At 40.4% G+C, this 24,067-nt stretch overlaps 1 protein-coding gene across 3 annotated transcripts in view; it reads right to left on the bottom strand.

The window, feature by feature from the left end:
- The window catches only part of thrap3b (thyroid hormone receptor associated protein 3b), a 113,518-nt gene that overhangs the window by 80,250 nt on the left and 9,201 nt on the right, over positions 1 to 24,067 (bottom strand). For all 3 annotated transcript variants that reach the window (XM_078423348.1, XM_078423350.1, XM_078423349.1), the window contains exon 2: positions 17,724 to 17,778. The gene's annotated coding sequence lies outside the window, so the exon portion shown is untranslated. The remainder of the gene's footprint in view (positions 1 to 17,723; positions 17,779 to 24,067) is intronic.

Genomic DNA, 24,067 nt, shown 5'->3' with positions numbered 1-24,067 from the left:
GGATATAGATCTATCTAAGACAATTATCTTAAAACGCCATTGTTTTTGAAGTCTTCCTCACCTATGATCCAGACTGTAAAAGCACTGAAGACCCTCGGTCCAAATCATTACCTATCCATGTTCTCCTGAGATTCTGATTGGCTTGCTGAGTTACTCCAGCACTTTTAATACAAAACATTACTTCTTTGTGAACACAAATCTTCTTTCCCACAAGATGTTGGGAATGATTCCTACCCCCTCCAGGCTTTCACCTAAGTGACTTCATTCAAATCCAAGTAAAAAAAGGTTTTTACTCATTTTTGTAACTGACAAATCTCTTCTGTCCAACAATGTCTTACATTAGACTTTCTAGAGCAAGGGGAAGGCCACCATCTCAAAAACTTCAATGATAGCCAACGAGAGTCAAGAGAGAGGGAGGGACATGGAGAGAGTGGATGGATGCAAGGAGTAAAATACTTGCCTCATATTCTTTTTGCTGCTATCACCACAACAACCCCCCGCCGCCTCATTGCCTTCCCTCACCACTACCATTGTGCCTTTCCAATGGTGAAAATAGAGATCAGTTCACTCCTGTGCCATTAAGCTATGAATTTCTCACCAGTCTGGGGAAAGTGGGTGCTATTTTGAGTCGTGAAGTGTCAGTTAAGTGTAGGGGACGAAGTTTCTCTTTTACTGCAATGTCAGCAATTTCCCGAGGATGATAAATGAGCTAATCACTTAGGGTCTCGGTTACGTTACCACCTGTCTGCAGTGAGAAGTGATAATACTACTGACAACTGGGAACCAGCATAAACACTCTTCCACAAGTGCTTAGCCCAGCAAAATGTTACCTAGAGCGCTGTGGTTTCTATTCCACCAGTTGAACCTTTCAAAAAGACTAACTGCCCTCAGAAACAGACTGAACTGCAGTTTAAACACGGCTTTATAATACATTATAGCTCCCAACAGCTTACCATGTGTTCCATCCCAACTGATGTGAAACAAAATGGGTTTTGCGACATAATGGCGTGTACAGAGAGAGAGAGAGCAGAGCCCCAGCCCGTGCTCTGAACTTTCTCTATGGTCAATTCCATAAGCCGCTGTGAGGGATATTCTATCATATAATATGAGTGCGATGAAGAATATTCTCTCTGTGCTCCCAATCGCTCTGAATGGGCAGAGGAAAGGGCCAACAGTTCCTCCTGATATTCACGCTCCTATGGGTAGAGACAGATAGATGAACAAGAACACAAAAAGGTGCAAGATTATTACTTGTCAGGAGAGCTTGGGGGAGAGGAGGTATGTACAAGTAGGACAAAAGTCACAGATAGGGCAAGAAAAAGAAAGAAGAATAGGGGATGAAAGAGGCAGACAATTCTCAAAGAGAATTAAAGAGAATGGAGATTAAAGAGCCAGACTGGAATAGAGCACCAATCATGCAATTTTTCACTTTATCCTTTTTTTCTAGGTAGAAAGCAGAGCACAACATGGAAGAAACAGAAGGAAACCATGAGAGTCTAAAATAAAATTACATTTAGATAGCATCTTTCACAAACTCAGTGCTACAAAGTGCTTTACACCTAGTAAGATTATCTTGATGATACTATTGAGGTGGTTGAAATGTGACAGGTCAATCACCAGATGGTAGATTGTAGACGGTAGAGGAGGCTGAAGACAGAATAGTGTGGGAAGGGACGAGGAAATTGCTCAGAACCGGGAACTCCTGATGACTTTTGTGGACAATGCCCAGTATAATCCACGATTAAACCTATTTAAGGTATCAACTTAAATGTGACACTGTTTAAGACTCGTCTACTCAGATCTAAAAAAAGTAAATTTTTCCCACAATTCAACTATGTTGCCAAACTAGTAACAGGTAGCATGATAAAAGGAGGATGGAAAGAGCACCATTAAATGAAAATCAAAAACTGATAACGAACAAAATGGTGGAAAAGCTCAAGTCATGCACCAAAGAGGCAAAACTAGACGAGGTGGCAGAGGTGTGGAAAGACATTAGATAGGGCCAAAAAATGCTGTGATTGGATGAACAATAAAGCCATAAAGGGATTGATAAACTGCTTTGGCTGTGTAATGCGGTGCTAATGTTGTAATGTCATATCGACCCATCACTACGCCTAGTCGTTGACTTTCGTCTCAGCAGATGCTAAGTGGCCTCTGCGATGTTTCCAGCATTTCTATTCCTGTTTCAAATTTCCAGATCTGCAGTTGCTTTTCAGTCACTGGCCAGATCTGATGCAACACAGGGTATTTTTCACGCCACAGATGCTGCCTCCTGCTGGGTACGTTCAGTATCCTTTTATTTCAGGTTTCAGATTTCCAGCAACTGCCGTCTTTAATATCGCAAAGATCCAGCATGTGATACTTCAAAAAATAAAATGCCTTTTTTAATACATTGGTGCAATGAAAATCTAAATATAGTCTACTGGCTACACAATCTAATGAAATAAAAAAATACTACATATCTTTTCCAAAATTCCCAGTTTGCAGTTGACTGGTAACACCAGGGGTCGGCAGGAATCATATGGTTACAGTTCTTAAAGTAAAGTAATAATAGTACTCAACAAGGTATAAAATTTGGGATTTAGCCACAAACCCAATCTAGCCTTAAAACTGATGAGAGCAAAGATATTATTTATTCATATGTTTATACTTCCTAATCATCCATTCTGGCTTAATGAAGAGCAGTAAAGCAGGGTCTTGGCACATTGCAAAGTGAGAAGTGGAGAAACCAGAATAGTTTAGAATAATGTGTAATATTAATAGGGAACGCTCCATTTTTAAGCACTTGCATACCTTATTTTGAACAGCAACTTGACTCAACAACTTTTCTCTACCATTACATTTGAGGCGATTGTGGATTACAGAATCCACATGGAAATTTGGTGGGAAGGCTGTTCATCCAGCGCATGTCACATAATAGGTTGATCTGCTTCAAGACCTGAAAGATCTCATGTCTTATTCTCTTATTAAAGCAGCTGACAATTCAACACAGATGTTACTATCTGAGCTTCTGGGGAAAGTGCACATCTTGCAGTAATCTTACACATCCAGCAAATCCATTATGGTACACAACTGAAAGGTGCAATACCCTGCTGACATTGAGGCAGCCCTCTAACTCAAATTTCCTGAGACTGCACTTCCTAAGCATCTAGGGGATTGATTGAACATTTTTAATTTACTACTTTTCCTTGGAGCACAAATTGACGTCATTTCCCAGTCTGAAGAAGGGTCTCGACCTGAAACGTCACCCATTCCTTCTCTCCCGAGATGCTGCCTGACCTGCTGAGTTACTCCAGCATTCAATTTAAACCAGCATCTGCAGTTTTTTCCTACTCATTTCCCAGCCCTGTCCATTTACCCAATTTTTCCTCAGAAGCCTTTCATTTCATGAAGATACCAATCACATCCTAATGTGTTTGAGCTGCCACGACTCTTTAAATTCCAAGCTAATTGGCAAGAAGCAGCCAACATTTAGCCTAGCTAACAGGTGACCATTTATCATTTGACAATGGATAGCACCATCTCCAAATGACACCACATCCGCACTCCAGGGACTGAACGACAAAAGGCTCCTAAATTAGTGTGTTAGAATTTCTGTACAATGACATAGTCCTCAAGTTGTACAGCATAGAAACAGGCCCTAGAGTCCACCATCCTCACTGAGCATCAAGCTCCCATTAATATAAATTTTACACCAACTTTATTCTCATCAATTAGAAGAAATTTACATTGGCCCATTAACCTATCAACAAACAAGTCTTTGGATGAGGGAAGAAACTGGAATACCTGGGGGAACTTGCCTGGTCACAGAAGTCAACACAAACACCACCCAAGGCCAGGATTGAACTCACACCTCCACTCCAAAACTCAAATATGCTACTCAAGAACAAGTTGTTGGTAACGAAGAAAAACATCCAAAGACACTTCAAAAAAAGTGATGAGATAACAATGGTTGCAGTAACAAAACATAAGAGATCAGGAAGGCCACCTGAAAACTGGACCAAATAGGTGAAGTAAAAATTGCGTTTCCGAACTTCTTTACCATAGGGCATCAACATGTTGCAGCCAATGTCCTAAATTAAGCATAAAATATTTCATAGGCTACGGGCAAATAATTGGAGGGAATGAGATGGTCTTGAAAACTTGCATAGACATTAAGTCTATGTAAGTTTTCAAGACAATCTCATTCCCTCCAATTATTTGCCCGTAACCTTTATTCAGACAGAACCAATTATCCTAACCAGAGCATCAGGAGATAACCCAGTCACACAGAGAATGTGTAAAATTCAGAAGGATTCATTGAACCTGAACTACCCAGAGCACTACTGTATTGCTCTAGGAGGTTTTAGGTAGACAGAGAGCAAGGTGCAGAGGAGAAAGCAGTACACTGAAGAAACATGGAGGTTACTACTGGAAGATCTGGAAAGTCTGCACACCATGCAGAAATCCCACATATCTCCAGACACAAAAGCAAGATGGGACATTCCACAGCGGTAAACACCTGAAACCACGGCAAATAATAGGAGATGTAAGCCAGAAACTAGGAAATGAAACACTGGCAGAATTTAATTTAACTCAGGGATGCAGACCCAACCAAGACCACATAGATCTAAGCAAAGATCAGCAATATAACTCACTGGACTGAAACAATAGCAGCAGTACACTCGCACATATGCATTAGAACATTTTTAACAATGAATTATAAAATGCCTTCAGCACTCCATGTTTCTTAAAAATATTACAAATTATTTCAAACCCTGTGAATTATTTCTGAGAAGCCATCTTGTTAAGTTAATATATGCAGCCTGAAGCAGGTTCCCACAAAAAGGAATGAGATAAAGAACCTGTCTGTTCCTGGTGTTGTTCAAAGATAAAATGCCAGCCAAGAAACCTGGAGGGGCTCCCACACTATCTTTTGAATAAAAAAACACTATTAAAATCAGTAAGAACTAAGAACACCTTGTTTTCTGGGTTTATTTGCCTTTAGTCAGTGATTATGCGCCTCCAGGATTACCATACCTATCCGATGAAATAATGGATTTCAGTCCCATCTACTCTCTCATGTAGATGCAAAAGATTCTATGGCATTATTTAAAAAAAAATTAAAATCACCTCAGTGAATTAAACAATATCTGTGTCTCAGACAAAAGCATCAGAAGAATGTGGAGGAAAGAACTACAGATGCTGGTTTATACCAAAAATAGAAACAAAATGCTGGACTCAGTGGGTCAGGCAGCTTCTCTGGAGGAAAGGAATATGTGAAGTTTTGGGTCAGAACCCTTCTTCAGATATCAGCCTGCTGCTAGCAGGGGCAGTTTGCAGTATTCCCTACATTACGACAGTAACTGCACTTCAAAGAACCTCTCTCTTTTCCATCCTACCTCAAACTCATACTTTCAACAGAAGCGAGTCTCAGTCACAAATGATATACTAACATTCTTTTTCTTGTAGCTGCCAATGAGCAGCCTTGTACTTACACAATCCCCCTTTCCATTTTATTCCTACCAATAGATTCTACTAGGTACAGGAAAAAGGGAAAATTAAGTTGCTGAATTTGGACACCAAAATACTGAATAGCAGCAAAATATACTTGACTCAAGACAGAAATGTAGAAAAAACATGCAGATGAATACGAGAGGAACAGACCATGGTGTGATAAAAAAGATTGTGCAGAACAGTAGGAAAGAGAGGGCAACTATATTAAAGACAGTTGCTTAAGAACTGAGATAGAAGAGAGGCAAGAGTATATATTGTTCATGCACGTGTGGGAATACCTGCCCAGGGTGGAGGCATTTATAAAGAGCAGATTTTGTTGAACATGTAACCATTCAAGAGATAGATATAACTAGCATTTTTGCCATCACCAACTGTTCATGAACAAAGTGCTTTGCTGGGCCATTTCAGAGGACAGTTAAGAGTCAACTGCATTTTTGTGCATCTAGAGCAATATTCTGCACATTGACTAAAGATGTTAAATTTCCCTCCCTGAAGAACATAAGCGAGGCAGATGTTTTTAATGACAATCTGATAGTTTCGATAACTAATACCAACACCAGGATTGTATTCGACCTTTATTTAAGTCCAGCACAAAGAAAGGAAACATTAACCATAATAAAATACTTTCCATTAGATAAGTAAAAAGAGAGCAGAGTTAGGGCAATGTCTGCAGTGCAAGAAAATTCCTCAATGAATCCAATTGAGATTGCAGCACTGAGAACTCCATATAAAATTCCACATCTGTCATCAGCACAGTTAAATAGGAGCGTCACATACAAACAAGTGTCAGCAGTTTGTTTGTGGTACTGACCCTTCCACCACAGGTCAGACAGCTTCTCACTGCAACATGCTTAATAAGATATGCAGGAGGTGGTGGGGAGCATTGGGTCTGAGAAACAGCCCTCTATTTCATCGCATTCACAGCTTATATTGAACACTGTGCAAAGCTCTACTTCCATTGCCATTTTAAGGTTCTCTAGCTCAAAACGAATACATGGAGCAAACAATTTGCACAACACGCCTTTTGCACAGAATGCCAAATGTTCATTGACATATGCAAGATTGGGCACAATTTGTTTCAGAAAAAAAATCATTACCCGATTACAATCCATCCGCATTCTTCACTTTTTAAAGCAAGCAGAACATCACACAAGTTTAGTGTGAAGCTCCCTCAGAAGAAATCCAAACCCAAAATATCACCTAGCCAGTGAGAAGGGTCCAGACCCGAAACGTCACCGATACATGTCCTAATGAGATTCCGCCTGATCCTCTGAGTTATTCCAACACTGTCTTTTTTGTAAAGCACCATCTGCAGTTCCTGGTGTCAACTTTCTTATGTGCAGAAAAGAACTGCAGATGCTGGTATATATCAAAGATAGACACAAAGTGCTGAAGTAACTCAGCAGGACAGGCAGCAACTCTGGAGAAAAAGGATCGGTGACATTTCGTTAACTTTCAACTTTTTTATGCTGTGGAGACTTATACATAGCAATGGACTTCAGAATTTTTTATATCAGATTACATAGAATACTCACCAACGGCAAGGATGGATGAACAAAGGAAAATAAATAGGTTAATTCTAGTAAGGTTGTCACCAATAAAACAGATACAAACCTTTCAGCAAGGAGGAAGGAATGGGAATCCTATTTGGTTTAAAATCTTTGGACTTCCCTACAATGTCAAAAAGGCTTGGTTGGGACAGAATCAAGCACACCTCCAAACAAGATGTTTTACATCCAGAGATTTAAACAAGTAAGGGGACAATGTAATTTTTAAAGAGGCTATCTGAAAGCAATAACTGGGTAAAAGAAAAGATTGACATCCAAGGCTATCATGGTTCATACAACAGGCAAAAATAATAGGTTTGGGGTTGGAGGGGACCTTGAATGCAGTCAGCCAGAATCAACTGGCATATGCAGAATGATAGAATGAAGGGTTGCAAAAATAGAGTACGGCAATATGTGTTGGGAAAAACAAGTAGTTCAATTAGGAACCGGGATAAGATAATGATGCTAAGATGAATAAATATCACAAGATTAGTCAACCATCAAGAAAGCAATAGACTAATTGCAACAATACAATTTCATTAATTGCTCAACAGACTAAGCTCACACACTGTCATTACTAACCCAAAGTCTTCATAACTGAAAATACCCATAGTAGTTACCCTCTCTAATCAACCCCAGTATTTATGCCCAACACCAGCAACAACAGTTTCCTCAGGTCAAAGAGGTATGGAGACAGTGCTCCTTACAATCACAATAACCACCAAAGTATTTTTACAGGACATTAAACTCTGAAGTTGTAGAAATTTAGAGAACAGGTACAGGTCAATGAGCACACCGAGCCTGGAGTAATCAGACTTCTGAAGGGTCCCGAACCAAAATGTGGTCTATCCATTCCTCCGCGCCCCCCCCCCCCCCCCCCCCCAGATGCTACCTAACCCACTGAGTTCCTCCAGTACTGGTTCTTTTTTTTAAAATCCTTACATAGAACACAAGCTCATTTTTTATTGCAATAATGCACACAAACAAAGCTGGCCACCATCTACGCAGCATTATACAAATCTCAGATCCTCGGTAGAAGTAAGGTATCTATCTGCACTGGGTTCTAAAGATCAAAACTTGTGACAGCTAAAATCAGGGAGTCATCTGAATGCTCAGAATTTTAAAGTTTAATCCCTGGAATCATTTGCCAAAAGTGCTCACTGTTTAGTCCAAATCCCACCCGACCTGCTCTGTATTTCCAGCACTTTTGTTTAGAAAAATAATCTGGGCAAGGGAGTAAAAGGCAAGTTTGTTTATTAATAAACCTGGCACCCAATAGCAACTTGACAAACTGTGTATCAGACACATGGTTCATCACAAGCTTAGGCCAATGGTTGAGATCAGACGAACACAGTTAGGTCAAAGATCCCCACAATATCACAACACGCACCAAATTTCAACCGGTCACCCAACTCCCAAACTCACTTCCCCAGCAAAATTGAAACCAAGTTTACTAGACTAGATGAAGCAGCAGGTAATTCCCCAGACTACAGCAATTTAAATATCATTACCAAAATTGGTCACATTTTATTCCAGTTAGAGCAGATCCTGACTGCAATCCAAAGCATTTGGCACTCTGTGATTCCAGGTACTGCCTGTGGCAATCCAATAATGGAGCACTTTCCACATGCAAACAGATGAAAATCTGCTCTCATTTAACACATTTTACAATACCTCCATTAGTTCTAAATTATCAGATTGTTTGCCATACGGCACTAGAAATGTTCTCCAGCAATATTGAGCTGCAGCCTGGTGGTTCCCCTGGTGGTTCCCCAGCCACCAACATTCTCCCTCTCCCTAGCAACTGACTGAAACCAAACACTAATCACGCTCTCAGTTTCACATTTGATGACAAGATGAGCTTCAGGCCGCATACCCGCATGCACCACAACTCCCTATTTCCATCTCCCCATCTCCATATCACTTGATTCTGACTCTATCACCGCTCATTTGGAGTCAACAACCTCATTTATGACACTCGTATATCTGGACTTAATCTTTTTTTTTTAATCCAAGCTAGCCTCCTTTATTCAATCCTCCAATAGCATGAAAAGCCTGTCTTTAACTTCCACTAAGCCCTGTTCATCCTATTCTATTGCTTGCAGTGATACTTAGTCTCTTTCTTTCTCCCAACATCCTCACTTAAGTCTCCATTTTGATGTTTGTCATCATCTGTTCTAGGCACCGAATTCTGCTCAATACTTATTCCTGCTTTGGGATGTTCTGTGATATTAAGGCCGCAAAAATGTCGTTGTTGCCGCTGCCACCACTTCAGATGCGAGACAATGATTCAGTGGTTGGAATATTCAATTATTCCTCACAACCACTTCTCACTCGTCTATTCACCATGTGAAGCTACTAGGACTGCCTTCACATGTGAATAGATCACTCTACTTCCTTTGCCAGAAGCTACCATTCACTGTTCCAATAACAAATGAACACTTAAACACAGGATGACTGATAAACACAGGAAGTAATTGAATCCTATCTACCAGAAAAGGCCATGCACTTTTATTCAAATATACTGAATTCAAGTGCACGGACTGAAGAGTTCTCAGTGGGGGTACTATAAAGCCAGTCAGCTTCAGATGAGGGATTGGCAGTTTATAAGTCTTATTTGCCACAATAGTAGAAGTCTACATCAGTGTAAACAACAGTTAAGGACTCCATTTTTGGAAATGTCAGGCAGCATTCAACCAGAGGTAATGCTGGATAACTGCCATCTATGGAATGTAATCCCAGTAGAGAGTCAACTCCTTCAAGAGAGTCCAAAGAGACAAACGGAAGTCATATTTTATCTCAGAACCAACTTATCTCAATATTTATCAGATAAGCTTGCAACATAGTCAAAACTATGGCGATTTATATACAATTCAATCAATTGTTGCCAGCTATGGCTCAGAAGCACGCATGCCTCAGAATCAAGTGGTTTTTAGCCCAAAACGTCACACACACAAACTGATGTGTGCATGGAGTACAAGCATGAGAGAGAATGGTACAGTCAAGTGATGTTGTATCTTGGAAGAGATATTAAACTGAGATTTACAACTTCCTCGGGAGCACCGAATAAATTCCCATGGCGCTATATAATCCCAGTGTCCTTTATCTACATTACTAAAATGCTTATTACATGGCTGTGGAAGCTTGTCATGCATAGATTGGATACCCACTATATAACATAACATCTTGCTTGCAAATGGAACAGATTTTTATCTTTCCATAAGTAACAAGCAACAGTTTCTGGAACAAATGTATTTGATTTTGTGTTTCATAAACTAACTGCGCCTCGGGCCTGCTAGAACATTCTGTATGTTCGTGCCAAGTCCTCAGCGAGATGCTAGGGTCAAACAAATCAGTTTCCCAGCCAATAGCTGCATAGTGACAAGTAAACAGAGCCAAGGTCAGGGAATAGGGAGAGGTAATACTCTTCAATACCTTGGCTGGGAATACAATAAATAGCCGTTTAAAGTCAAGAGAGAAGATCAGGAGGGACTGAACAAAGAAAGATGCAGAAGCATTGTGCAATGGAGTCCCCAAAGCATTCTTGGGTTTGCACCAGAACAATGCCCAGTGAAGGGGAATCAAACATAATGAACTGAAGATCCATAGCAGACACAAACAAAAGCAACACAAAATGGAATTCAAACCAATATTATGAACAACAGATTTTATGCCTAGAAAGGTATGGAACCTCTTAAGGGCACAAACAGCATCTTTACATGAGGATCATCTGAATCCCAATCATCCTTGTTGAGTTTCCTGTGGAAAATAAGCTAACAATCATTCAACGTAAAAAGATAAATACAAAGATTATTTGGGATCTTTGAGCATTGTGGATCCAGGGACTCCATAGGCTGGTTGCAAGTACAATGCTATTTTCTCCAATTCCTTCTCTGCTCCATCAGAGACAGGCTCAATGATCTGGATTTATTGTAGAGATCTGGACTCTTGTACCTATACAGCGGATCCTAATTATTGGGCCAGTCTCTGATAGAGCAGAGAACACAAACAAAAACCTGTCAAAGATCAGTAATGGAATTTGCATCATCGTTGAAACAACAAATGCTCTGCTTCAACCCATTCTTTCTAGCTCTGTTGCCCCAACTTTGCTTCGGATATGCCCTTCCATGACATCTCCATAGGCACGGATCATGTTCTAGCATCTCCACTCACGGCGGATACTTGCATGCAAACCTAGTGTCAAACGAGGTAATGAGCAAAACAACACCCCTTGCAAATGATCAATGGAACAGAAGTACATAATTATACAGCAAATCCAAATCAGAAACAATAAAGCTGTTTAAAAGTAAAGATAAATCCCAACAATTTCACCTGGATTACTTGCTTAACCATTCTGACTTCACAGGTGATTTCCAAAGAAATGGTGAAATGAAATACTATCATGGCAGGAAGTAAACAGAATAAAATCATACAGGAATTATTTAAACCTCGGAAACTTTCACGGGAGGGAGAGAAGGAAAGGAAAGTATTACCAAAGTAAACTGTAGCATATTTATAGCCACCCTCCTAGAACTGTGAAGCTATCTCTGGAGCTCCAGTTACCATCTAATCTGCCATTGGATCTTCAGGTAAGAGCAAACACAGATGGTCTAGCTACATTTGAAATAATTGGTCTTCAACACTGGCACACTCTTCCACAATTGTATGCCAAAACCGTACTCGAGTTGCAACTACCTTCGTTTCAAATTGCATCGACTAAACTAGGGTACTGAAAACATAAAAATATTAGCAGAAGGTGCAATGAAACTAAAATATCCAATTTAACTAATGCTTTCATAATGCATAAATAATACACCTTAAGTGCAATGTCAAAGAAAATTGATTCGTTCAAGTACATTCCAAGCAAATGAGGTAACTGGAGATTAACATTTTCAGTGCTTACAAATTCACCACCTGCAAGGGTTGTGGAAACAGAATTAGTTCCTTCAAAAGAGAACTGATAAAACATTAAGGAGAATCATTTGCAAGGCGGCAGGAAAATGTGGAAGAATGGGATTGATGGGATCAACCAAGAAGCAGCCACCATGAAATTGATGGCTCAAATGGTCTCTTTCCGTGCTGTAATAACCAACGATGACAGTTAGCAAAAATGTAGATGTAATCATGGAGCTGCCTCAAGTGTATTTACCCCCATTCCCATAAGAATCGACCAAGGGAAAATAAAAATTGTTGACATATACAATATACAACACATAAAATCACATTTGTTGCATTGTTCTTTTGTATTAACATTGAGCTGCAATCATTTAGATGTCCAAACTATATTCAAATGTAAATTATGAACGAACATATTTTTCTCTAAATTTATGGAGATCAAATATCTCCGATTTGTGCAACAATCACTCTGCATCTATAACTACAGAGACTAAAGCCAAGTCTTATCCAAATTTTATGACAATAGTGACAATGCTATTCCTAGCCCAAGTGCAGATAATTGAATAATTTCCATCAATGTCAGGTGTCATTCATTTTATGCACATATAACATGTGTATATTGGTAACTATCCTCGTGCAATTTTCTGGAGAAATAAGTCTGCTTTTTTTGGAGAATAGTTCCAGTTACTCTACTCTTTGAATAGATTGTCTTCTGAGTAAATTGACATTGCAGGCTAAACAATAGAATGGTGTGTTCTTGCACTCCACTCAGCTCCAATGCAGTGACATTGTTGTCAGCCAACAGACATGAGTAATATTCCTTCCACACAGCCATCCTTCCCTCACCCCCCCCAGCCCAATGCAGAAAAAGATCATGCATGTTTTTCGAGCATTGACACAATTTCCTCTGACCGCCTTACATTCCTGAACCCCTTTAGGCCAAACTACATCTGCGTAGCTTGATCATCAGTTTGGGATAAAACATGAATAACTTATTGAATAACTTGGAAAAGACATTCACTGCACCTCACTAATAAGCTGAATAACACCTACAGAAGACCAAGATTGTGATATGCAAAAACTGACTTCTATCTGTCAAAATAGCCACATTACTCTCCATTGTCAGAGAGCGTCATTCTACACGCAAAATATCTAATTAAAAAGGAACGTAGCACAGAGACAAAGACATAAAGCAGCAATTTCAAGAACATTATCCTTTTATGTGGCAACTCTGAACTCAAAATGTACTCAACTTTGCCTGACTCCTCCCAAGTAAAATTAAAAGAGATAGGGAAATGGAAAAATAAATAAATTTGTCTAATCCTTTGCCCTGCATCTCAAGATCTGCCAACACCCGTAAACTATTAGAGACCACAAAATGCACTAAATTGTTCCAGTCGACGAGAGCTCATTTTATGTCCATCTTTTACTTCAAATGGCTCCATCGGTTCTTATGCCACTGAGATCTCACAGACTTGGTATCTGAACACTTCCCTGCTTTGGAGTAACATGAAAAGAGCATAACATCTAACTTTTGATTCAAAGATTGCCAGAGAATTTCTGAAACTGCAGGGATTTTATTTAAAAAGCAGCTCCAACAGTCCTCCCTCACATTCTGATTTTTAGGGAGGACTATTGCGAGTTAATTTTGAAATGAATTTTGATTGTGAGGAGCAAGCATCCCACAAAATCCTACTAGAGAATACAGAGTAAATTATACCATTTTTGTTACAAAATGGGCCTAGTCATTTATAAATCATCACATCAGAATTTTGAAACAAACCTACAACAAAAGATTAACTTGTAACTGGATCCCTTAAAAGGATATGGAGTCACTGCTATTTGAGATGGGTGCATAATGCTTGCTGGTGCTGCGACCTAGTTTACCCTAATTGCAGTAAAAACAGAAAATACTCAGAATACTCGAAGGCAGGCTACATCTCTGGAAAGAGAAATAAGGTTAATGACCTTTCATCAGAACAGAAAAAAAGAATTAAGAGGCATTAAACATGTACTGACTCAGGAAAAGGGGAAATTAAGAAAGAACAGAAAAAGTCTAATTCCTGGAATGGCAGGATTGATGTATAGAGAAGGGGAAGAATTGCGTTGGTTAAGTTCATACAAGCACGAAAATGGCCCATTGAGTCCAGACTGACCATCATCCACCTTTTTACACTAATCACACATTTATCCTACTTTTTATTCTCTGCACGTTCTACCATTTACCTACACACTCTGGACAATTTATAGCAGCCAAATGGCAAACCACCCTGCATCTCTGGGATGTGGGAAGAAAACAGCACACCTAAATAAAAGCCACATGGTTACAGGGAGAATGTGCAAACTCCACAAAGAAAGCACCCAAGTCAGAGCTGAGTGGCCCCGGATCTGTTTGTTGCACCACTAATTATATTGACTAGAGTCTTCAGCAACCTGACATTGTCTCGTCATGGGAACCTGATGTGTCTGGACATAAGAGTGGTAATTTCTGTGCATTTACTCCTTCAGCGTAATCCAAGTCATGCACGTCAGAGCATCAGGTCCTGTGGTGCTGGGAGAGTATCAATGCAGCAGGTGAGGAGACACAAGAAGTGGTAGCCATGAACCTGCACACACGACCTAGTGACATCTCATATAAGAACAAGTAACAAACAAAATATTCATTGGCGTATAAAAGAGAGCATATACTCAACGAATATAATTAAAAACAGGACCAGACAGACGATCTGCAGGATGAATGGAGAGTCTAGAGCCAGGAGCCCTAGCATCAGTCTAAAGGGTATGTCATTTAGAACAGAAGTATCACAGCTTGGTTTGGGCACAGCTCCAACCAAGACCGCAAGAAATTGCAACGAGTTGTGGATGCAGCCCAGAAGATCATACAAACCAACCTCCCCTCTATCGACTCCATTTATACCTCACGCTGCCTCGGCAAGGCCAGCAGCAAAATCAAGGGTGTCACACCCTGGCCACTCCCTGTTCTTCTCTCTCTCATCAGGCAAAAGGTATAGAAGTGTGAAAACGCACAACTCCAGATTCAGGTCGTTTCTTCACAGCTGTTATTAGGCAACTGAATCATCCTACTACACCCAGAGAGAGGTGCTGAACTAATATCTACCTCTTTGGTGACCCTCAGACTATCCTTGCTCAGAATCTGCTGGCTTTACCCTGCACTAAATGTTATTCCCTTATCATGTATCGTCTTTCTGCTGACTGGTTAGCACACAAAAGCTTTTTGCTGTGTGACGTTTATTGTCACGTGTTTATTGTTACACATGACAATAAACTAAACCGAACTGAACTGTATCTTTACCCAGAGTACTGCAAACCTGTAGAATTCTCTACCACAAAAAGCAGTAGAAGCCAAGTCACTGAGAAATATATTTAATCTCACAACATATTTAATCCTGGTACAGAGTACGAAAGTGGATGATCAAGCACAATTGTATTGCATAGTGGAGAAAAAAAAGAGCCAAATGGCCTATTGCTGTTTGTATTTTCTATATTTCTACATCTGTGATTGGGTGAAAAGCATTAAGTAACAAAATGAAGAAAGATATGACAGCTCAAGATAAAAAAAATATGACAAGTGGGGGAAAGGATGGGTCAACAGGATGCAAATGGAAACACTACAATTATTACCAGTTATTTTTATGTTTACAATTTAAGTTTCTTAAACTCAATGTGACTAGAAGGCAAAGTAATAGAACTGAGTCTTTCTTCTTCTGAAGGACTGGTAAAAATGCCAGAGGGTATGGTAACTGGTTATGAAGGAGAGGATAAGAGGATCGCTATTGTAGCTCTGGGAGAGAGGACTGAGAATACCATGCCTATCTACACCCAATACTTTAACCATCTGGCACCCAATTCCCCACCAAATCCATCTAGAACAAAGGATTATCCAGATCCTCCGCTCCTCTACCCAAACCACTGTCCCCTGCCTGGTTTAACTGGCTCATACATTTAAATTCTTTGATTTCTTTTTTTCCCTCCAATAACATGTGTGAGAAAAACATGCAGATCCCAGTAAAGTCTACTTTGTTTTTGGCAGCTCATTATACAATAGAAAACAAGAAATTGGGCCCAATTATCAAATATCTGTGGCATCTCCTATTTTCATTCAATTTACTTATGCGATCAACATGGAAGGAACAAACACAGTATGTGGGTGAGGATCACAAAAACGGCTGAGATGGGAGAGCGAGCAGGCACGCAGAAATGCCCTCTCCCCACCTCGCAGACGAGAACATCAGCCCCACAGCAGGCACCAAATTCATTCCCATCCATCCTGCCATGCTAGCTAATGCAAGGGGCTCATAAATCTGGAGCTCATCAATCAATAGTCAATAGTCGTTTATTTGTTACATACACATAAATGTGTAGTAAAATGAAACATTACCCGCAGTTGAACAATAAGACCAATAAGATTAATCAATAAAAATGCAATAACACATACAATCACAACTAACACCAAACAAAAAGAAACATCCATCACAGTGAGTCTCCTCCAGTCCCTCCTCACTGTGATGGAAGGCCAAAAATGTATTTTTCTCTTCCCTGCCGTCTTGTCCCGCGGTCAGGCTGTTGGAGTTGCCACGTCGGGGCGGTCGGGGCTCCCGATATTGAAGCCCCCGCTGGGCGGTGAAAGGTCAACGGCCTATTTCAGGCCGCGCCGGACGGTGAAAGGTCCGTGGCGGGCTGACCCAAGCCCCGCGATTCGGGGCGGGCGAACACGCTGCCGCTGCCGGAGCTCCCGATGTCGGCCCCCACCCAGGGGTCTGCGGGCTTCCGACGTCCACGCGGCCCACGCCGGAGCCTCCGGAGACGAATCGCAGCCGCGCCCGTAGCATCCGCAGGCAGCCAGCGCCGCAGGTGGTGAGTCCGGACCGCGGGCTCTGCGAACCAGAGCCCCAGGTGGTCCCAGGTGAATGGCCGGTGGTGGTAGGCCGCAACGGGAACGGAGACACGACACAAAACAAAGGTCACGTCTCCGTTCTGGAGAGAATTTTACAGTTCCCGTTCCCACCCCCCCCCCCCCCAAAAACCCCCAAACATAACATACAAACACTACACCATATTAAAACCACAAGGAGTACGACTACTTTGGATGCAGAACTATACAGCAAGCCCAACGTACTTCAGGGCTCATACAAAATGACCAGCAAATGATTAACTCAGCCCAACCACTTAATCCTCCCTGGCATTTAGCAAAGCAACCTGCACTTTAGATCAGATCGGCACTATCAACTCAATTCGGCTGGAGGAGGATTCACAGAGGCCAGGTGGTAAAGATTGTGGAACTCAACCATATGGAGTAGAAAACCCCAGATACACGTTCCATTCTGCAATTCACAGACGATGAATAGCAAGGCTGCAGCTATGGTTTTCGAAATGGCTTCAGTGTTTCACAATTATTCTCCAAGGCAGGAAATGGGTTGGTTATAGCATTAATTACAATTATAAAACTTATCAGCATTCACCATTTGGGCTCATGTTTCAGAATTAGGACCAAGTGAAGTATGGTTGATGTCAATGCAAGTAGACTCCAGAATAGGTCAGCTTAAGACAAGATGACAGACAGCAAGTAGACAAAAAATAAATTTGAGAGGCATCACATTTGAATTCTGAACTCAAAATCTCAACTGCCATGAACTGAAGGATCTTCAAACCAAAGGCCCAACTTTGTTTCTCTCCCCATGGATACTGCCTGCCTTGCTGGGCAATCTAGCATTCGAGGTATAGCACACCATAATATTATATGAACTTGTTAATATTATAACATACCTGTTACAATAGAGTTACTGCAGAAAGGGCCTCTATTCCAGCACACCACAGCAACCTGAAACAAGAATACAAACTTAGTGTGTTAAAGGGAAGTACCAACGGACAGTAGATTGCATCGCAGAACATGGGGTGAGAAGGCTGCTCTGAAACATCTCACCATGTATGTTTAGCTCAGTTGGCAACATTCACTTCAGTCAGAAAGTTCAGAGATCAATTGAGTCTGCAAATCCATCTGGTAATGACATTTCCACACTGTCTGAGGAGCTAGCATTCAGTCCTCATGCCTGAAGAAGGATCCCGACCCAAGACATCACCTATCCATTTTCTCCAGAGATGTTGCCTGACCCACTGAGTTACTCCAGCACTTTGTGTCTATCTTTGGTATAAACCAGCATCTGCAGTTCTTTTTTATTACATAGCCTTGCCTACTTGTTCTGGTGCATTTAGAAATTTGGTAAGAACTGGGCCATATTCAAGTTCCAATGAAACCTCCAAAACCGCATCTAAAATAGATTGGGACCATTAAATTATTATTATTTTTGAGACATTATTTTGGGCAAAATAGTTTTGCATTATAACTATATAATTTTAGGAATACTTAATTAGAATGTTTAGAGGACATGAAAAGGTCTAAAAGTACATTCAGATTCCGTTTACTTCAATGCTTGTGGTTGATCGACAGAATTGCAATCAAGAAGACAGTTTGATTGGTTCTTGGTCCTCCAAAATATTCCAAATGGAATTTAAACTCGAGGTGGGCTGTACAGAACAGGGTTTGGTTGCCTTTCTATTTTCACTAATTTTTTTTAAATAATGAAAGAGGTACATCTTCTGAAAACAGAAGTAGTCTGTGGAGATGGGAATTTAGATGAAACCAAACAGTAAGGTCAACTGATCATTTATCTGTTGCTCTTCAGGAGGTTTTGCTATAGCTGCCAACTTTACCTACACAAGAGTACCTACTTCAGACAGTAAAGCGCTACTGCAACTCACTTTCAAATTCTGGATTGAAAGCTACACGTTAAGAGGCACCAATAAATCAAGGCAGTAGATCTATTCAACAATTCGAAAGGGTGCTATCCCCAAATATATTTAGGACCTACATATCCAACTGAAAATTCCAATCAAAAGCAATGCACATTGTGTGCAATACTTATTTTATTATCTCTTCTGCTTGCTGTCAGCACTAAGGACATTCCAGTTCCACAAGTTCTTCAGCCACGTGTAATACAGTTTATTAAAGCTCCCTCCAGACACGGACTATGTTTAGAAGGATAGAATCTAAGGCTGCAATGTTGGACGTTTCACATTTCAAATGAGTACATTGAATTTTCACACATATTAAATTTCACTAAAACCCATGCGACAGTGGAAGCCCAAGAATTGGTTAAGCTCTGGGTGAGAAGCTGTTGCCCAATACTCCCACCCTCTTCCTTGCAATGAAAGCTTATTAACCTCATTCCCATGCAGGACCAAGATGCCTATCCTGACTGTCTCATGATGTATGCCAAGGATCTTAACAAGCTTAATATCAAAAGCACATAAATGTACTCTGTATAAACGTTACCTATGCCTCAATATCTCCCACTCCCCAATTTGTTCTCCCGTTTTGAAATGGATGACTGTTGATTTGGTTATAGCACCATACGAAGTCTATCGCGGGGAAATTTTTAGGGCACTGTGCCAAGGTTTCAAAACCATTTGGGCTGAGGTGTGAAGGAGACTGCAGAACGCGTGTGAACCCACACCACAGTTCAAGGCAGAAAGGGCTAACTGCAGCAGATGAATTGTCTGATGTGCCATAGCCATCTCGAGTGAAGTGAGGGAGGAAGAAGGATAGACTTTCCCCATGGACAATGGGATTTTATGTCCGGCTACTCTGGTTATGTACAAAGATCAGGCTGTACCTGCACTGAAGCCACATTTAATTGCCATTAAATGTTAAAAAGTCCTAGACCTACCATACAAGTTACAAATGATAGATAACTGCAAGAACTGCACCCATACACCTGTCAAGGCCAGCAGAACATCAAGGCCAGTATGTCTGGGTTGTTTAACTAAATGCCAGAAAGAGAAAAAAGACTGGGCTCTACCTCAACATCGTGTTTGATTTACCAAAATTTTTTAATGCTTTCTCTACATGCGACCCAAGTAGTAGTTTTTGGTCGGCAGAATTCTCACAAACCTCAGCCTGGAATCATTGCAATTGGATGGACGATTAATATTGGCTTCAGATCACAACACTGTACGCAATGTTAAAGTCATGTTTGCTGCAAACATTTCTGGTGGATAAAAGCAGGTTTTGCTGCAGTGCGCGTTAGACAAAAATTAAGAACTTTTTTTTGTCAAACAAATGAAGAGACATTTGACCAGGTACTGGGAATGAGTTGGCCCAGGTTGATCACTGGGAGGACTCCTGAGGAAGTAGTGACAGCAGAAGACCTAGATGAATAATGGAGAAGGCCAAAGAGCAATTTAATATAGAACTGCTTGGTCAGAGGAGGGATATAGTCAATGAAGTGAAAGGGGATCTGGTGAAGATAACATGAAACTAAGGATTGGATGATAAAACTGTAAGAGCAACAGGTAGATTTAGAAGTCTGTAGTGCCGGCACAGTGCATTCCCACAGGGTGACAAGTGAACCAAAGTCAAAGCTAATTAAATGATTAAAAGTTTTTAAGGAGAGATGATAAGAAGGAATAAATAAAAAAGGGGATTTGTATGATGTACATCATGTGACTCATCCAAACAGGAACCAGGTCAAATATATCAGTGGTGAAAAGGAAGGAATAGATCAAAGTTTAGCCCTTATAATATTGTCCAAAACTGCAAAAAAAAGAAATACAATTGATGATTTGTGAAGACCTGCGTGAATAGCTGGTAAGCAAAACTGAAGCCCATGAATAAAAGTGGTATGGACAAAAGGTTTGTTAAAGCAAAGTGTGCTGATAAATTTAAGTTTTTTCATAATGAAGACAGTGCGTTTCCCTCAAAGGTTACTGTATAGAGCACAGATTATGTTGCCAAGTGTAATTTTGTAAAGTTTATAGGTATGGTAAACAGGATAGTATTGGAATGCATTCCTTAAACAAACCTCGTCCATACTGCTTTTACTTCATGGGCCACAGTTTTTCTCACCAATCCAAAGAAGATCACGCAAAACATAATCTATCTATGTTCTCCAGGGATGCTGCCTGACCCGCTGAGTTACTCTAACACTGCCTTTTTTAGTATTGGAATACAATATATGGACATGGATTGTGTGACAGAATAGACCACACCATTAACAGATTCTCCATGACCACGTGGATTCATCCAGGTGCTCCAGTTTTCCACACCCCCAAAGGGTGGCGGGATAATTGGCCCCTGTAAATAATCCCTGGTATGCAAGTGAGTGGGAGAAAATTAATGGGAATGTGGGGAGAATAAATGAAATTACTGTAGGATTATCCAAGTGGATGACATGGTTGTCACGGACTCAGTGGGCCGAAGAGCCGTTTCCTGCTGTATTTCTCTATGGCAAAGTGTGAAGTGACATATTTTGTCAGAAAGTACAAATTAGATTATATTTGTAGTTTGCATTCCATTCCGGTCACCGAACTTCAGGAACGAAATGTAGATCTTAAAATTGATGTAGGAAAGGGAATTAGAATGGGAATTAGAGATTTCAGCAACAAGGGTGAAAATGATGAAACTGATGATTCTTGGAGCAAATAAGATTGAGAGAATTAATGCTGTACAAGATTGAAAAAAGGAAAGAGAGAAGCTGTTTCCATTAATAAATGGTTTACATACCAAGGTAGACAGATTATAAGATAGTGTACTGGGGGAGGGAGAATACAAGCAAAAAGCTTAATCTTAGAAACATGGAAAATAGGTGCAGGAGGCCATTCAGCCCTTCGAGCCCGCACCGTCATTCATTGTGAGCATGGCTGATCATCCACAATCAGTGACCTGTGTCTAACTTCTTCCCATATCTCTTGATTCCACTAGCCCCCAGAGCTCTATCTAACTCTCTTAAAACAACATAGAAACACTGTGGAACATACTTTCTGCAAAGTTGATGAGAACAGATAATGTAGTGTCTTAATAAAAAAAAGGGAGTGAGGTCAGAATGCTGCCAGAAAAATAAATTTGCAGGATGTAACCAACTTCAGCAAATTCAGCATTTATTGCCCTTCAAAACTACTTTTGGGGTGACAGTAATGTACATCATCTTGAATCGTTACAGCTGTCTTCATAAAGGTATTGGTCCATGTCTGTTAATTAGGGCATTCCAGAATTTAACCCCAAAGGCAAAGACCTGAATAGTGAGAAAGCTTTAAAGGATTAAATGGATGCTGCCATTTCCACAAACGTGGAACCCTCCCAAAGGGTAGACATTGTGTGCTTCAAAAGTGCTGTCAGCAAAGCCTTGGTGAGCTATTGCAGAAGGCACGTATCAGTTATAGTGCACAAGTGATGAAGATAATGAATATTTACAGTGTCTGACGGAATACCAATTAAGTAGGCCACTTTGTCCACTTCGATGTCAAACATCAGGAGGGTGTTTAGAGCTGTTCTCACCCAGCCAAGTGGAGAGCATTCCAACAGAGCCTGAATGGTATTTAAAATGATTTAACTCCAGACACAAAGTGCAAAGGGACCCTTCTTCAGACTGATTTAAGGAGTGGGAAAGAAAGCTGGGAGAAATGAGAGGCAGGAACAAAGCATAGCAGGTAATAGGTGGACACAAGCGAGGGGGATATTGATAGGTAGACCCACTGAATTGCTCCATCACGTGTCCTTTTGTGGATACCAGCATTTGCAGTTCCTGGTTTCTCTAAGATAGCTTTGGGAAGCAGCAACCAACGCAATGTGATTTACGGCAACTACAACGGCAATCTGGATATTTGTCCAATAACTTGGTCATCTATTCACTGGGCAAGACATGGGATTTTAGATAAGATAGAAAGGGGAAAGTATTTAGAGTTTTATATTTGGAGATACCAACATCAGTTGAAAAATGAAACAATTCAGTAAAAAAGATTCTACAAAGTTAAAAATTAATCACACTAAAAATGGAAGGGAAGCAAAGAACAATGTAAATTAGAGAATTTAATGGGAAAAAATTAATCTTAATGAGAATTAAGTGAACCAAAGGTCAGCAAAGCTCCTTATAATTTGAAATTCGCCATTCTTAACAAAATATGCAAGCAGCCCAAAAATGAACCCAATCTGATAAATAAAACAAAAGTAGCAAAAACACCGATGGTGTTTTTTTAAACTCTAAAATTAACAGTATTTAAAATGACTTTACCAAGCCCTGATCAGAACAGTTAGGAATACTGTAGAGTTCTGGTCATCATATTAGAAAATGGATACATGGGATCAGGAGAATAAAGATCTCCAAGCAAGGAATCGTGCCCATCCGGAAAGGATGAAAACCCAAAGTCTTTCTCTCTCAAAAGAAAGGCTGAGGACATGTGGCCAATTAAAATTATGAACTTGCTGCTGCAGGAAATGGTCGTGTGGATAGAGATATCTTTAATTAGTCTTGCCATAAACGAATGGAGGAGAATATAGCGACGTTCTATAAAAGTCAGATAAAGGGGGTTAGAGCAGGTTTGAGTGGGCCATTAATGTCATCATGGAATATACAACTGAAAATAAATCCAAGCAAAACTTCAAAATTACAAAGTCCATTTTAGATCCTCACACGGCCTCCATTTTAAAAGAGACCTGGGTAGTCCACCATTTTCTGACATACAACCTCAGTTCTAGTTTCATCCATGCAAATCCTTCTTGCGCACGCTCCAATGCCTCTAAGTCAGTTTTTATGGAAATGCTGGTGGCATAACAATTTTATTTGAATACTTTACAAATGCTATTTTAATACTCTACCAGGAACTCTGTAATAATTTTCTAGACTGTCTTGAAAATCCCATCGGCCATTGCAACTTAAAAAAAAACCATAGAGCCTTTACTTCTAACCAAAATAAAATGCTATTCTCGGGATGAAGGGTGACAGAGGTGGGAGAGAGAATAGAATCGTAGAAAAACAGACACACTATACACCACCATAATTCCACGAACATCGAGTGTAGGAAGGTCCTGCAGATGAAATGTGTAGAAAGGAACTGCAGATGTTGGTTTAAACCGAAGATAGACACAAAAAGCAGGAGCAACTCAGCGGACCAGGCAGCATCTCTGGAGAGAAGGAATGGGTGACGTTTCAGGTCAAGACCCTCTTCAGAGTACTGCAGATGTTAGTTTATACCGAAGCGCTGGAGTAACTCCAGGCAGGCAGCATCTCTGGAGAAAAAGGATATGTGACTTTTCAGGTCGGACCCCTTCTTCAGAC

This window comes from Rhinoraja longicauda, chromosome 27, assembly GCF_053455715.1.
Source record: "Rhinoraja longicauda isolate Sanriku21f chromosome 27, sRhiLon1.1, whole genome shotgun sequence".
Taxonomy (NCBI): domain Eukaryota; kingdom Metazoa; phylum Chordata; class Chondrichthyes; order Rajiformes; family Arhynchobatidae; genus Rhinoraja; species Rhinoraja longicauda.
This window is presented reverse-complemented; position numbering and strand designations above follow the sequence as displayed.